Source organism: Chlorocebus sabaeus, chromosome 9, assembly GCF_047675955.1.
Source record: "Chlorocebus sabaeus isolate Y175 chromosome 9, mChlSab1.0.hap1, whole genome shotgun sequence".
Classification (NCBI taxonomy): Eukaryota; Metazoa; Chordata; class Mammalia; order Primates; family Cercopithecidae; genus Chlorocebus; species Chlorocebus sabaeus.
In genome coordinates this window covers 28,768,658-28,783,184 of record NC_132912.1, presented here as the reverse complement: position 1 = coordinate 28,783,184, position 14,527 = coordinate 28,768,658, and the positions used below count along the sequence as shown (strand labels likewise).

The 14,527-nt window shown below is 43.0% G+C and overlaps 1 non-coding gene across 1 annotated transcript in view; it reads right to left on the bottom strand.

The window, feature by feature from the left end:
* LOC103238060 (uncharacterized) overlaps nt 1-8,138 on the bottom strand; it is a 36,356-nt gene extending 28,218 nt beyond the window's left edge. Inside the window, exons 1-3 of the transcript XR_005235180.2 lie at nt 7,809-8,138; nt 7,009-7,153; nt 5,900-6,036 (exon numbers count right to left, since the gene is read on the bottom strand). This is a non-coding gene — a transcript (uncharacterized protein). The remainder of the gene's footprint in view (nt 1-5,899; nt 6,037-7,008; nt 7,154-7,808) is intronic.
* Nucleotides 8,139-14,527: the final 6,389 nt, after the last annotated feature.

Genomic DNA, 14,527 nt, shown 5'->3' with positions numbered 1-14,527 from the left:
CAGCATGTTAGTCTCTCTCACCTAAATCCCTTCCTTGTTCAAAATGGCTGCCTCCAAGGTCCCAGGGTCACCTGCTGACACAATGACCTCCAGTACAAGAGAGACTGTGTCTTCCCCCTCTGTGAGTCTTTTCAAGAACCATTCCTCGAAGCCCCCCTGTATCAGTCAAGGTTTGAGCAGGGAAGAGCCTGCATTCTCAGAGAATTTAATAGAAGTGAATTTAATGGAGGGGTTGTTTAAAGACTGCAAGCAAGCAAAGTTAAGAGAACCAAGGAGGAAAGGTGAAATGCCAAGGATTATAGCAGAGAGTCCTCCTGCTTCTGGTCCTGAAGGAGAAAGAAGAAAGGAAGTTTCCACCCTTCATAAAGAGAGCTGTAGCTGAGGAAGAGAGCTTGCCCGACACGGGAGCTGTGCCTTACAGGAATGTGGCTACTGTCTGGATCGCAGCCAGGAGGAAGGGAGTCTGAAGTCGAATTATGAATACTCTGCCCTCCTAGCAATGCCTCCATTAGCCAAATCCAGTGGAATGCCAGAGGACAAGGAAGACTTCACAGCGCAATACTTAGAGGTCAACCTCCTGGGGCACAAAGCAGAAAAAGACAGATGAGTTCTGGATGGAGCGGGACAAATGGAAACAGACCAGCATAAACCCCTAACAGACCTTCCCATGTAGATAGCAGTCCAGAAAAGGATCTCATGCCTCCCCTTAAGCCAATCGCTTTCAAGGATATTGACTTAGAGGCTTCGACTTGTCAAGATTAAATTTTAACTCATATGGGAGAGGGATAAACTCCCACATGAAATTGAAGTTTTGCCAAAAAAGAAGGAGAGAGGAATATCTGCCACAGTAAATATTTCTAGAAATATATATATATATATATATATCTTTGACAATCTCTTTTTAAGAACTATTTTTACCTGATAAAATAAAAATGTTAAAAACTTTAAGCAAGGCTTCAAAAGTGTCTTTTGGAAATTTACTAGTCAATGAAATCTAAAAAGCTTTGGAATAGCTTCTACACACTTAAAGAAACAAAAGACTATTTAGCCTTGTTAGGATTTAGGGGTTGAGACTGAAAAAAAAAAAAAGATCTGGAGCCTAAAAGCTGCAAAACACAGGTCCATAATCTAGAGGGTGAGGAGGCAGATGGCCAGTTAAAACAGTTCTCTGGGGGACACTCTCCAGTGCTGTGTCTACTAGAGTTTTAAGTGGTTCACAGAGGTGATCCTGGGGAAGACCAACACATGTCCTCTCCTGTTCTGAAGCGGATCACAACGCACATATCACATGTAATCCGTACCCAATGCAACAATTATTACAAGAGACACAAAGGCAAAGGTAACCGTTTCTTACTTAGCCTAAAAGTCACTCCCATTGTGACCTCTTTATTGAAAGAAGAACAAGCTAGGAGATGAAATGTGTGAATTGCAGACATACATCCCTGAACTGTATCATGATGAGTAGTTGATCATTTTGTTTAACTGCAATCGGCAAAACATTTAAAACGTTTGCCTTCTGTTCCCGAAATGCAGATGTTAGAACTATGAGGAATGTACTGTGATCTCGATTTCCTTTATCTCTGTTAAACTTCCAGTTGCCTTCCAGATAATTCTGGCATGAAGAACTGAAGTATTAAATGAAACAAAGGCTACGAATTAAAATCAAGAAATAAACATTTATCAAATGTCAACAGTACCAAGACCTAGAAACAAAAAGGCAACAAAGATGTCAGATGTCTGGCTCAATGGATGACAAGCAAACAGGTATACATAAATAGCTTGGTGCCAGTTACATTTTGAGAGATGTCCTCCTATGTGTTCTCATAGATATGTTCTAACTCAAGGGGGAACCAGCTAATCCCAGGAAAACTATTGGCACGACTTTGGCTAAGCATTTTTGTTACTTAGAGCATAGTTATTTGTTAACTCAAGTAAAATCCTTAGCTCTGACAGCAAACAACTTATAAAAATGACAGGTGGGGAGCAGTGGTTCACTCCTGTAATCCTAGCACTTTGGGAGGCCGAGGTGGACAGATCACGAGGTCAGGAGATCAAGACCATCCTGGCTAACACAGTGAAACCCTGTCTCTACTAAAAATACAAAAAATTAGCCAGGCGGCCGGGCACGGTGGCTCAAGCCTGTAATCCCAGCACTTTGGGAGGCCGAGATGGGTGGATCACGAGGTCAGGAGATCGAGACCATCCTGGCTAATATGGTGAAACCCCATCTCTACTAAAAATACAAAAAAATTAGCCGGGCGTGGTGGCAGGCGCCTGTAGTCCCAGCTACTCGGGAGGCTGAGGCAGGAGAATGGCGTGAACCCAGGAGGTGGAGCTTGTGGTGAGCCGAGATAGTGCCACTGCACTCCAGCCTGGGCGACAGAGCAAGACTCCGCCTCAAAAAAAAAAAAAAAAAAAAAAAAAAAAAACAATTAGCCAGGCGTAGTGGCGGGCACCTGTAGTCCCAGCTACTCGGGAGGCTGAGGCAGGAGAATCGTTTGAACCCGGGAGGTGGAGGTTGCAGTGAGCCTAGATCGCACCACTGTACTCCAGCCTAGGGGACAGAGCGAGACTCCATCCCAAAATAATAATAATAATAATAATAATAATAATAATAATAAAACAATTACAAAGTAGCCAAATTAGTCCCTCAATCCTCAGATTTCAGATGGTGATTTCTCCTTTACTCTTTTTTTTTTTTTTTTTTTTTGAGTCGAGGTTTAGCTGTCACCCAGGCTGGGATGCAGCAATGCAATGAGGACTCACTGAAGCCTCTACCTCCTGGGCTCAGGTGATCCTCCCACTTCAGCCTCCTGAGTAGCTGGGACCACAGGCATGCACCACCATGCCAGGCTAATTTTTAGTATTTTTTGTAGAGACAGGGTTTCACCATTTGCCCAGACTGGTCTCAAACTCCTGGGCTCAAGGAATCCTCCCACCTCAGCCTCCCAAAATGCCAAGATTACAGGCATGCTTGGCCTCTGCTTCTTTCTCACACATTTGTGATTGTAATGAAGGCGGAGTAGTGTAACCACAGTTCTATAAGACAGAAGAAATTGGCAAATAAGCCCGTTGTATCTTTCAAGCACAGGCATTCTGCCAGTCACCATTTATCTTTACACTTGTACAAACAAGCTCATGGCTAAGGAAGGATTAAGATAATGATGAAGAAGAAGAAATCATTTGGAGGCAGTTAGAATAGACCTTTAGAAGGAAATGGTTCTTAAGAAGGAATCTCGAGATTGAAGGAGATATTGATAAAATGAGAATGGCTGGAAAACGGTCTAGTAATAGTCAACATCCGAAGAAGATGTTGAAGGTGTTGGCTTGGCTGGAATCTAAGTTCTAAGAAGACTGGTTATTAAAGGGAGGAGATTTGTGGATAAAGATGCAACAAATCTCAAAGTCCATGGGCTTCGAGCTTTAAAAGAGAAAAAAGGAAAAGACTGGATGATGGAAACCCAAATAAAGATTCTTAGGTAAAAGATTATGTTCTTTGTATAAAAGCTATTTTGAGGAACTGGTTTTGTTTACTAAGTGCCTAGATGAAGAAACGGAAAGACTTCCCCACTCCCATCCTTGTCTTAGCCGTTGTGAGAAGCCATGTGACCTCTTCCTAAGTCTGAGGAATTGAGCTGTTGTCAAGGATCTCAAATATTTTTTTTTAAGTGTCAGCCAAGATGGCGTTGTTGTCTAAACCTAGTAAACATATATGATTGCGGTGCCACAAATAGCACTAGAAAATAAGAAAGGCAAGAGAGTGTTGAAACAGAAGGCGAAAAGTGTATCCACCACTGTCCTCAATTTTGGGTGACTATCAAACATTCAAGAGGAAGTGGCTCAGCCATTGAAGGTGCTTAATCTAAATGTGAGACCAGTTTGGTTTTGTTGCCCACAATTTAGATGCTTCCAAAATACGAAAAGCAAATTCTATAACAAGCAAGAAACGTCTGTGTGCAATTCACAGAACCCCAGCCTAACTCTGGTCGAAGGGAGTAGGGTAGATGCTTACATTTAAAACAAAAATTTTGCATCTGTAATTAACGTAGATTTATCTTCAATGTAGTTTTCCTACTTAACTTCCAGAATATTTTAACTGTACGAGCCCCTGCATTAAAATACTGTAATAAGAAAATCTGGTACTACTTTGTGAATCAACTTTTTAAATGGGTATAAACATTTCCATGTGTTAGCGAGCCTCTGCAAAGCCATTTACTGTACCCGACTGCCTTATCTGTGGCTAAACAGACTACAACTGAGCAGACCAGAGCATCATGTCAGTTGCATCCTCAGGAAAGCAGACAATGAGGTTGAGTTAGAAGTGCAAGAGATTTGGGGTTAGGGGGTAATGTTTGTAAAAAGCGTAAGAGGAAATATGAAGATTGCCCAAGCATGGAAAGCCTTCAGATCACGATGCAGATTTGACACTTACAAAAGGAAAAAGGGTAGAAAACAAGATAGACAAGAGAGAGTCTCAGATTTTGGTGGGTTGGGCATGGATTTGACCAACATGATGGGAAGCTCTGGAGCAAAGAGGATTCCTGTGTTGGACAGACGCAGCCTTGGTACCGCCATGGTGCCGGTATTGGCTGGGAGCTGCCTAGAAAAAGTGTAGTCTTGGTTCAAAAGCTGAAGCAGATCCTCCAGGTACTGCAGCTAGAAGCTGTCAGCTGCCCACACTCCTTGCAGCTGCCAGGTAAGTCCTTTCTCCAGTGAAGATCTGAGTCATTGCACACCTCAATGCCTACCTCCATCCATCCCTACAGGGCATCCATCTTCAAAACATCTGGGAGTTTTTTCCCAGAGTAGAGTGACTTGAATAAATGTCCTTTGGGGAAGGACAAAAGGAATGATACCATCATAGGCTTCGTGTGGTGTTGCTGGGTCCTTCATCCTAGGAACGTGGCCACCCTTTCTATTGGGGGATTCCAGGTCTGAAAACTGCCTCAGGTTCTAGGTACTAGACAAGGGATTGCAAATGTTTGATAGAGCAAACACCCTCAGCCTCCTGGGCATCCTTGGCTTTTTTTTTTTTTTTTTTTTTTTGATACAGGATCTCACTCTGTCACCCAAGCTGGAGTGAAGTGGCACAATCTCAGCTCACTGCAACCTCTACCTTCCTGGCTCAAGTGATTCTCCTGCCTCAGCCTCCCAAGTAGCTGGGACCACAGGTGTACACCACCACGCCCAGCTAATTTTTGTATTTTTAGTGGAGACAGGGTTTCACCATGTTGGTCAGGCTAGTCTTGAATTCCTGACCTCAAGTGATCCACCCACCTTGGCCTCCCAAAGTGCTGGGATTACAGATGGGAGCCACCATGCCCGGCCTGTGTTGGTTTTCTTTTAATTAGATGTATTAAGAAGTATCCTCACAAGATTCCCATCTGTTTCACCCCATCATCACTGCTCTCTGTGGGTTCAACTCCACAACAGCCTTTCATACCACCAGTTGTGGCCTGCAGAGGAAAGCCTCCAGCTAATTTCCCAATGGCTTGGTGAATGCTGTGTTCTCCAGACCTCCTTGTGCTTCATAATCCTCTGGTGGGTCTTCTGATCACCATAATATACCCTCTTCAGCATGTTCACTTCCCTGAGCCTTTAAAAATCTGTTTCAGTTCCACTCAGCATGGACCTGCCTCCAGGCTTGTTGAACCACCCAAGCAGCAAGTTTGCACTATCCTCTAGGGTCTTTGCCAAGCATTAAGTCCCACATCCTGAGAAAATGCCCTCAAGTCCCTTTATTTGCCTTTATCCTGCTCCTTGATCAAGCACCTTCGAAATCCAGTTCCTTCCTTCTAGTACATGGGGGCTAATTACTCACAGTTTGGGGGAGGTACAGTCTCCTTCTAGCTCATCAATGTTGCCATAATATTCTTGGCTTGGTGATGTTGTGACTTACCTCTAGTGATTGGTCTGGCAAGCAGGCAAGAAGTTGAGGATCCTGAGAAACCCTCTTGGCCCATGGAAACGGAACTCTGTGGTGGGAGTTCCAGATCATAACAGGGAAGGGTGAGCCACCGCTGCAGGCTCCGAGGGCTTAGAAGAGTTTGAGAACTCAAAATATTTGGAGGCATCCACCCAAATGTCCCCATTCCGTGCACAAGAGCTCCATGTTTTCCCAACCAGTCCTCTGATCTTTGCGTAATGATAATCATCTTTGAAGCTAGGCAAGCCTATTAAATCCATAGTTTGGTCTTCTGCTTTTTCTACACTGAAGTGAGTGAATATGGGCTTCTTTCCTGGAGGCCCTCAGGCCTTCACACTTGGCTTTCAATTGCTCCTTACCTGCCTACAGCTTTTCATTATCTTACTGTAGAGCCTCAATGCAATTGAGCAACAACCAGCCAATTCCATTGTCCTTGGATACCTTGCTTCTCTCTGACCTCTCAAATGCCTCAACCTTCTCTCCATCCAGGGTTTTCCTGTCCACCAGAACATTCTTCCAAGTCACTGAATAAAAGTTTTAGGCACGGCTCAGTGGCCCATGCCTATAATCCCAACACTTTGGGAGGACAAGGCAAGAGGATCACTAAAGGCCAGGAGTTAAAGACCAGCCTGAGCCTTGCTCAGTTGCCCAGGCTGCAGTGCAGAGGCATGATCATAGCTCACTGCAGCCTCGAGCTCCTGGGCTCAAGCAATCCTCCTGCCTCAACCTCCTGAGTTGTTGGGACTCCAAGTATGAGCCACCGTGCCTGGCCCCTACATTCAGATAGATTTTTAAACTACCTGAGCCAAGTTAACTTCCTTATAGATTGGATGTGCCCTGTGAGAGCAAAAGAAGAGTCAATGATGACCCAGGGGTTTGCCTTGAGCACCTGGGAAGGTGGAGCAAGCAACATTCCTTGGTGCTTCCAGGGCACACGGCTTCTTAATGGTGCCCATGGGCTTATAAATCCATCTCCTCCCAGGAGACAACACATTTATTTTGTCCCTGGACCTTATGAAAGTTGCCAGAATCAAAATAGAATCACTAGTGTTTTTTAAGAAAAACAACAAACAAGCAAAAACCTGAACTGGATGCAGTGGTTCATGGCTGTAGTCGCAACTCAGAAAGCTGAGGCAGAAGGGCTACTTGGGCTCAGGAGGTTGAGGCTGCAGTGAGCTGTAATCACACCACTGCACTCCAGCCTAGGCGACAGAAGGAGGCCCATCTCTAACACACAAACATAAAAAGACTTCACTCTTGTCGCTCTTGAGATTAAGGATTTACCTAAGTAGTAAAATACGTTAGATCAGATTCTGGGCACAGGAACTCTGAATCTGGGATGTGAAAAGGTTTCTGGAGAAGTGTTCTGTTTCTCATATCATTAACCACAGGAAGATATTATTTGGTATACAAGAGGGTATTGCTTAAAGAGATAAGAAACAGAAACTCTCTCTCCCTTATATCTCTCCAAATACCTTGTAAAGTTGTAAGTTAAAGAAAAAAGAACCATGTTCACTCAAAGGGGAGATGCAAAAATAAAAGGATAAAACCTTTTCCCTTACCCTAAGGAGATAATATGTGCATTTAAAAAAATGTTCTAATACTGTTTTTGCAAGTCAATATATAAGCATTACTGAAAAGTCCAATCTTGCCTGCATTTTACAGCTCTCAGCTCCTTTCAGGAAGCAACTAAATCAGAAAACAGTGTTCTCTCTTCCTTGGAGCTAGCACAGGTTTTGATAACATCAATTGAATGCCAAGCCTAAGTACAGATTGGACGTTAGAAGTATTGCTATTGACCCTTTTCTAATATATCCTTCAGCTCAATAATTAATCAATTTGTGACAAAGTGAATAGAAGCTGAGGTCTTCTGAGAGCTTACAACGTGGCAGACGCGAGCTCAGTGCTGTACGCTGGCATTCATGCTCTTCATTCTTGCCTCCCAAGCCACTCGTCACACCCACACTCTCCGGGCCAGGAGGTGCTGCACAACCCACACTGGGAAACTTTCTCCCACCCGTTCCTGACTCCTGAAACCTGTCCACGGTGCCAACAGCCTGATCCACTAATAGCAAAACTCTTCACATCCCAAATCTAACTTCCAAATAGTCCCTCCTTGCTCTGATAAAAACTGACTCTTCCCTGAGGATGATGCTCACCTCTTCTCTTATGCGCTGGCTGTTTTTGTTTTTCTTTTTCTTCTTTTTTTGAGATGGAGTCTCTCTCTGTCACCAGGCTGGAGTGCAGTGGTGTGATCTCAGCTCACTGCAAACTCCACCTCCTGGGTTCAAATGGTTCTCCTACCTCAGCCTCCCGAGTAGCTGGGATTACAGGCACACGCCACCACACCCAGCTATTTTTTGTATTTTTAGTAGAGATGGGGTTTCCCCATGTTGACCAGGATGGTCTCAATCTCTTGACCTTGTGATCTGCCCATCTAGGCCTCCCAAAGTGCTGGGATTACAGGCGTGAGCCACTGCACCCGGCCGCAGGCTATTTTTCATTTCAGGCTCTCCTGCCACCTCCTGCAGACCCGGAAGTGATGGAGGGGCCCTGCTGGTCCTTTCCCCGTCCAGAGCCTTCTCCTTCCTTTCTACTGCAAATCTCATACCATCATCATCTATCACCCCTGAAACTGTCCCTATAAACTTTATAAAATTAATCAGAAGAGAAGAGAGGAAGAGAAACAAAAATAAGCCGAGCTTGCACATACTCAGCAATAGTCATGGGGTCAGCTGTTCTCTGATCCTCCTTCATAGTATTTTGCTACCTATTGCTCCAGAATCACACAGACCCTGTCACAAGATTAGAGTTCCCCTTCACTGCTCTACAGAAAACAACTAAACATTGTGAAATGTTGTTTTCCATTTGAGATATTCTTATAAGTCCTGCATACTGATGAAACTACTGATGCCAGCTGGTCTGAAGGACCCCATGAGAAGCTGACTCACCAAAGAATGCAGTTTCTACAGCCTGATGATTTCATCCCCCTTTCCCCAACCAATCAATGACTACAATTTTTCATCCCCTCAACCCCCACAATCCCCTTGAAAACCTCAGCCCAGAACTCTTTGGAAAGATGGATTTGAGGGTCTTCTCCCATCTGCTCACTTGGCCTCCCTGCTGTCATCAAACCCCCTCTCTGCTGCAAAGCCTGCTGTCTTGGTGTATTGATCTGTTTCTGCACAACAGGCATACGAATGCATTGGTCCTGTAATACCCCTGCCCAACACTGTTCCCCACCTTTTCCAACAACGTCAGCCCATTGGCATCCTCTCCAATACTTCTCCTCTCTTTTCTGAGCATGCTCAATGCATAGATAATAATGCTTCCAAAACTCCACCATTCCAGGTCATTAAACTTCTCTCCTCCTTCAGTCATCTTGACCTCTACCCTCACAGAAACAGCCACTCACTTTGATGGCAATACATGGATCTTGTCATGCACATTCGTTGCAGTCCTTTGCCCCTCTTAACTTCTAATTACTCCAGGGCTCAGTCATTGTTCTTGTTTTCATCTCTGTCTCTACTTACTCCCTTGGAGATCTCATCTTGTTCCATGGCTTTAAAGACTACCCACACACTGATAACTCCCAAATGAATATCTCCAGTCCAGTCCTCTGTTCTAAACTCCAAACCTGCATATCCAATAGCATACTCATCATTTTCACGTGAATATCTAATATACTTCTCTAACTCACACGTCCACTACTGAATTGATTTTTCCCTACCTATCCCACTGCACCCCTCAACCTTCCACATGTTAGTTAGTTGATGGCAATTTCATCCTTCTGGCCTAAAACGGAGTACTTCTTGGATTCATCCTTGACTCGTCTCTTTCTCTGCTATCCTATATCCAATCCTTATTCGTATTGCTGCAGCTCCTTGTGGTTGAGACCTGTTCTTGTCTCTATCAATAGATTCAAAGAGACAAGAATATCCCTTGTCTCTTTCTTCAAAACACATCCAGATTCTGACAACTTCTCACTGCCTTTGCTGCTCTTATTCTGATCCCAATACCATCTGGAGAACTGCTCTGGCCTCCTGAAAGGCCCCCCTGCTCCTACCTTGCCCCTTATCATCTATTCCATGTGATTCAGGCTTCTGTGACCTCCCTAGTCTCAGCTCCTACCATCTCAGGTCCAGCACAGCAATTCCCTTCTGCTCCTCAATCAACCTCCAGCCTCCTTCCTTTCCTTGGCCTGAAAACCATGCCCTCAAAGATCCATATGGCTCACTTCCTCTCCCTGTCTAAGACTTTACTCAAATCTCATGATCTTACATTGTCATAATCCAGTTCTCATCATCCTATTTAAACACACAACTTCAGCTCCTTCCTCAAACACGCTATTCCCTTATCCTGCCCTACACTTTTTCTTTTCTTTTTTCTTTCTTTCATTTTTGGAGAGCACAGCATTTATTATCTTCTAACAGTCTATATAATTTACTTTATTACTATGTTTATTGTTGATTATATTTATAATGAATTCCTTTCATTCTCTTCTTGGTAGAGATAGAGTCATTGAGCATGATAATACAGAAGCTATTGTGTTGCAGATTACCATGGCAATAACAACAACAAAAAATACAGTGTTTTTTTTTAGGCTCCAATTTGAAGACTGCAAGAATCTATTGATAGAGACAAGAACAGGTCTCAACCACAAGGAGCTGCAGCAATATGAAGGAAGGATAGATGGGCAAGGAGAAAAGGGGCAGAAATGGAGGAGAGTCAGTTCAAAGTGAACTGAATGTCAGTTCAAAGTGGGCTATGTTCAGAATGAAATATGATCTAATCAGAATGGAGAAGAAGCATTTGGACTCTCTGGACCCCAACCACTGAGGAAGACGGGCCTCTTTCTGTTAATGCACCCTTTCCAATGTGATAAGAAATCAAAACAGGGTAACCCTCTTTTAAAATTACTAAGAAGGAAGAAAGTCTACTAGTATGAGGCAATCATTTTTAATGCATTTTTTGATTCAACAGAATTTGTCAAGAGCCTACTATGTGCAAAGTATTGTGGTTATACTATGGAAGATTTTAAGTGGAATGAGAAATTATGTCATCCTGAAGATGTTATAATACGGTAGAGGAAGGTCAGGCACAGTGGCTCAGGCCAATAATCCCAGCACTCTGGGAGGCTGAGGAGGGCAGATCACTTGAGGTCAGGAGTTGGAGACAAGCCTGGCCAACAGGGTGAAACCCTGTCTCTACTGAAAATACAAAAATTAGCCAGGCATGGTGGCGGGCGCCTGTAATCCCAGCTACTCAGGAGGTTGAAGCAGGAGAATTGTTTGAATCCAGGAATCCAGGAGGTGGAGGTTGCAGTGAGCTGAGTTCTCAACACTGCACTCCAGCCTGGGCAACTCTGTCAAAAAAAAAATATATATATATACACACACACACACACACACACACATCTATATACACACATATATATCTATATATACACATATATAGATAGAGAGAGTAGGGGGAGAAGGCAAATAAACAAATTACTATCAATATAAAGTAGAAATTTTCATTATTGAGGCACAAGCAAATGTATTAAGAAAACAAAGGAAGGGATTATACATTCTGCATGAGGCTAAATCAGCACTCTGGCTACCAAACTGCAAATAAAGAGGGACCTTTTCTTTCCTAACAGCAGTTTATGCTGATTTGAATCAAAAACCCTTTCTCTAGCACTCTGGAGAAACAAAAGCCACAAAGTGATAGGCATAAGATAGAGACTGTGAGTCCTGTGCTGGAGATCTGATGAGTAAACCAAAGCCATGACTCAGTAATAGGAATTTGTCTGTGGTTTGTTTCAGTATGAAGATCTCTAAGGAAATCCCTTCTGTTGCTTGGCATGGAAACACTGTGAACAATTAGGGACAAATTCCTAGGGAAAAAGGGACTCTAGGGATTAGAACAGGGGTTCTTGAGTTCAGTGTTGCCTCCAAAAATCAAGAGTACCCCTCTGTTGCCCACTGTAGAAAATGTGAACTTGCTTTTATTGACAGAGCCTTGGACCTAGAATGAATGATTTTGTCTTCTACAATATGGCACAGAGTGTTGTCATTAACAATTGATATGGAGGGCACAACATTATTAAAACTTTTTAAACTTTTCTTTCCAAATACTGAAGTCAACTGTTAGCAAGAAAATATTTATTTATTTATAGACAGGGTCTCACTTTGTCACCCAGGCTGACCTGCAGTGGCACAATCACAGCTCACAGCAGACTCAACCTCCCTGGCTCAAGCCATCCTCCTTGCCTTAGCCTCCTGAGTGTCTGGAATCACAGGCATACACAACCTTGCACGGCTAATTTATTTATTTCTTGTAGAGACAAGTTCAGTGTTGCCTAGGCTGGTCTCATAGTCCTGGGTTCAAGCAATTCTCCCCCCTAGGTCTCCCAAAGTGCAGATTACAGGCATAAGCCACAGCACTTGGCCCATAACAATCTATTTATATGATTTCTGGAGTAGTTAGTGATTGGCCTTTCTTTTACTGTGGATCAGATTTTTCTCCACCCCTAAAACATAAACGATTCATCCTGGAAAGATGGCTATTATGCTACGGAGTCAAAATGCACTTTTTAGAATGGGAAAAAAAATCAGTGTGATTTCTAAGGTTTTATCTAATATCATCTCTAGAAAACAGTTTGCTAAATGTCTTATATAGCTTTGTCTTATAATTAGATTCACATACACAGTGAAAATTTAGCATATACAATTTATTTGAAGCCAGATATTTCTGTTTCATGCTGCCCCATACTTTGCCTAACGGACAAACAAAACGAATGCTTATTTTAGAATATTTAAGTTTAACAAACACAAAGCACAGTTAGTTTCACACAACAGTGCCTTCTTGTAGCAACAACCCTACAAGGCACTTAAGTTGGGCCAGGGGGAGGACCTCCACCCCACATCTTTCAGGATAAAGTAGTAAATGGGAGGTGGTACAAAAGTCCTATAATTCCTCTTAAGTTTTTAAGAAATTCCCTCCATTAATATTGGTAGTTAGTTTTCCTTAAGGCTTTGGGCTGAAGGAATGTATTACTGGCAATCTTGACAAAAGATGTTTTAGTTTATATGCAGTCATCTCAAGATTGTACGGATATTTGCTTTGACTAACCTCAGAAATTCAAGCAAAGCCATGTTACAGTAGGCATATAAACAAGCAGGTCACGGGGTTAATCTTTGATGATAACACTGACTTTTTTCTACCACTCAAAAGCACGCAGGAGCAGTAAGATGTGCTACCCAGAAGCAACAAAAGATAAACACTTAACTATCCACAGTCAACCAGCTTGGAGCTTTCAGGCGATGAAAAGTTATTTAATTATTAAGGCAAAAAGCACACAGGCGTACAACTGAGGATACCAGAGAGGTTGATGCTTTCCAAATTTTGAATAAAAGAATAACTTTAAAACCGATTTTATGGAATAAAAATAATCTCTTAATGGATCTGTAAGAATGTATTTAAAAATCGATCTGAAAACGATATTTCTTAATCCATTAATCATTAGCAAAAAAAGAACTCCATGCATGCATCATACATGATATGGAAAACGTATTGAATATTGATATTGGCAGGGTGGGAACACATTTCCAAACATATTTCTGGACTAGAGATCTATGTATCTGTATTGCTTATCCCACCTCAAGACTGAGCTCCGGTTTGGACGGCTCACACCTATAATCCCAGTGCTTTGGAGGCCGAGGCAGGAGGATCGTTTGAGGCCCTGGGCAATATAGCAAGACCCTATCTCTACAAAAATAATTTTAAAATTAGCTGAGTGTGGTGGCGTGTGCCTATAGTCCTAGCTATTTGGGAGGCTGAGTACTCAAGGAGGATCGGTTGAACCCAGGACAGGAGTTCAAAGCTGCAGTGAGCTATGATTGTACCACTGCACTCCAGCCTGGGCAACAGAGCAAGACTCTGCCTCAAAGGAAAAAAAAAGACTGAGCTCCCCAACGGTCCAAGGGCATTCTTTGAAATCCCACACTTGGCAGGGTGCATAGCAGAGAAAGGGCTCAGAAAGTCCTGTGCTGAATTTCAATAAAACAGACAAGAGCGCATCCCAACGCTTATCAACAATAATTGTGAACTCTGTTGACTTGATCCTCTCAAACTTCAATTCAAAATTCCCCATCTAGAGAATGGGAAAAGTAATTTTACGCAGCAGAGTCATGGTTCCAAATTTTCCACAAACTTAAAAGGCAGTACCACTCCATCTAAACCCAGATATTAATAGTTAAAATACTTTCATTCTAGGGCGCAGGAGACCAGGTTTCCCATTCCTTCAGGAAGAGAAACAGAATGTGCACCAAAAAAAAATGTTTGCAGGGACGAGTAGCTGCAGACTGACTGATAAACAAGCTCTAGATTTAGTAGACGTGGTTTACAAAGGTCCCAAGTTCCGGCAGTAAGTCATTCCACATTTATCTGAGACGCTCTTCTCACAGATAAATGCAGCCCTTATCAAGAGGCTACGTATGTGCCCAGCACCGTTTATTTTGGCAGTGGATCAGTTTCTGCCTCTATAATTAACTGAGGCTGATGAGTCGACAGCAGCTCCGAGGGAGATCAGAGGAAACTTGACTTCATCTCCCC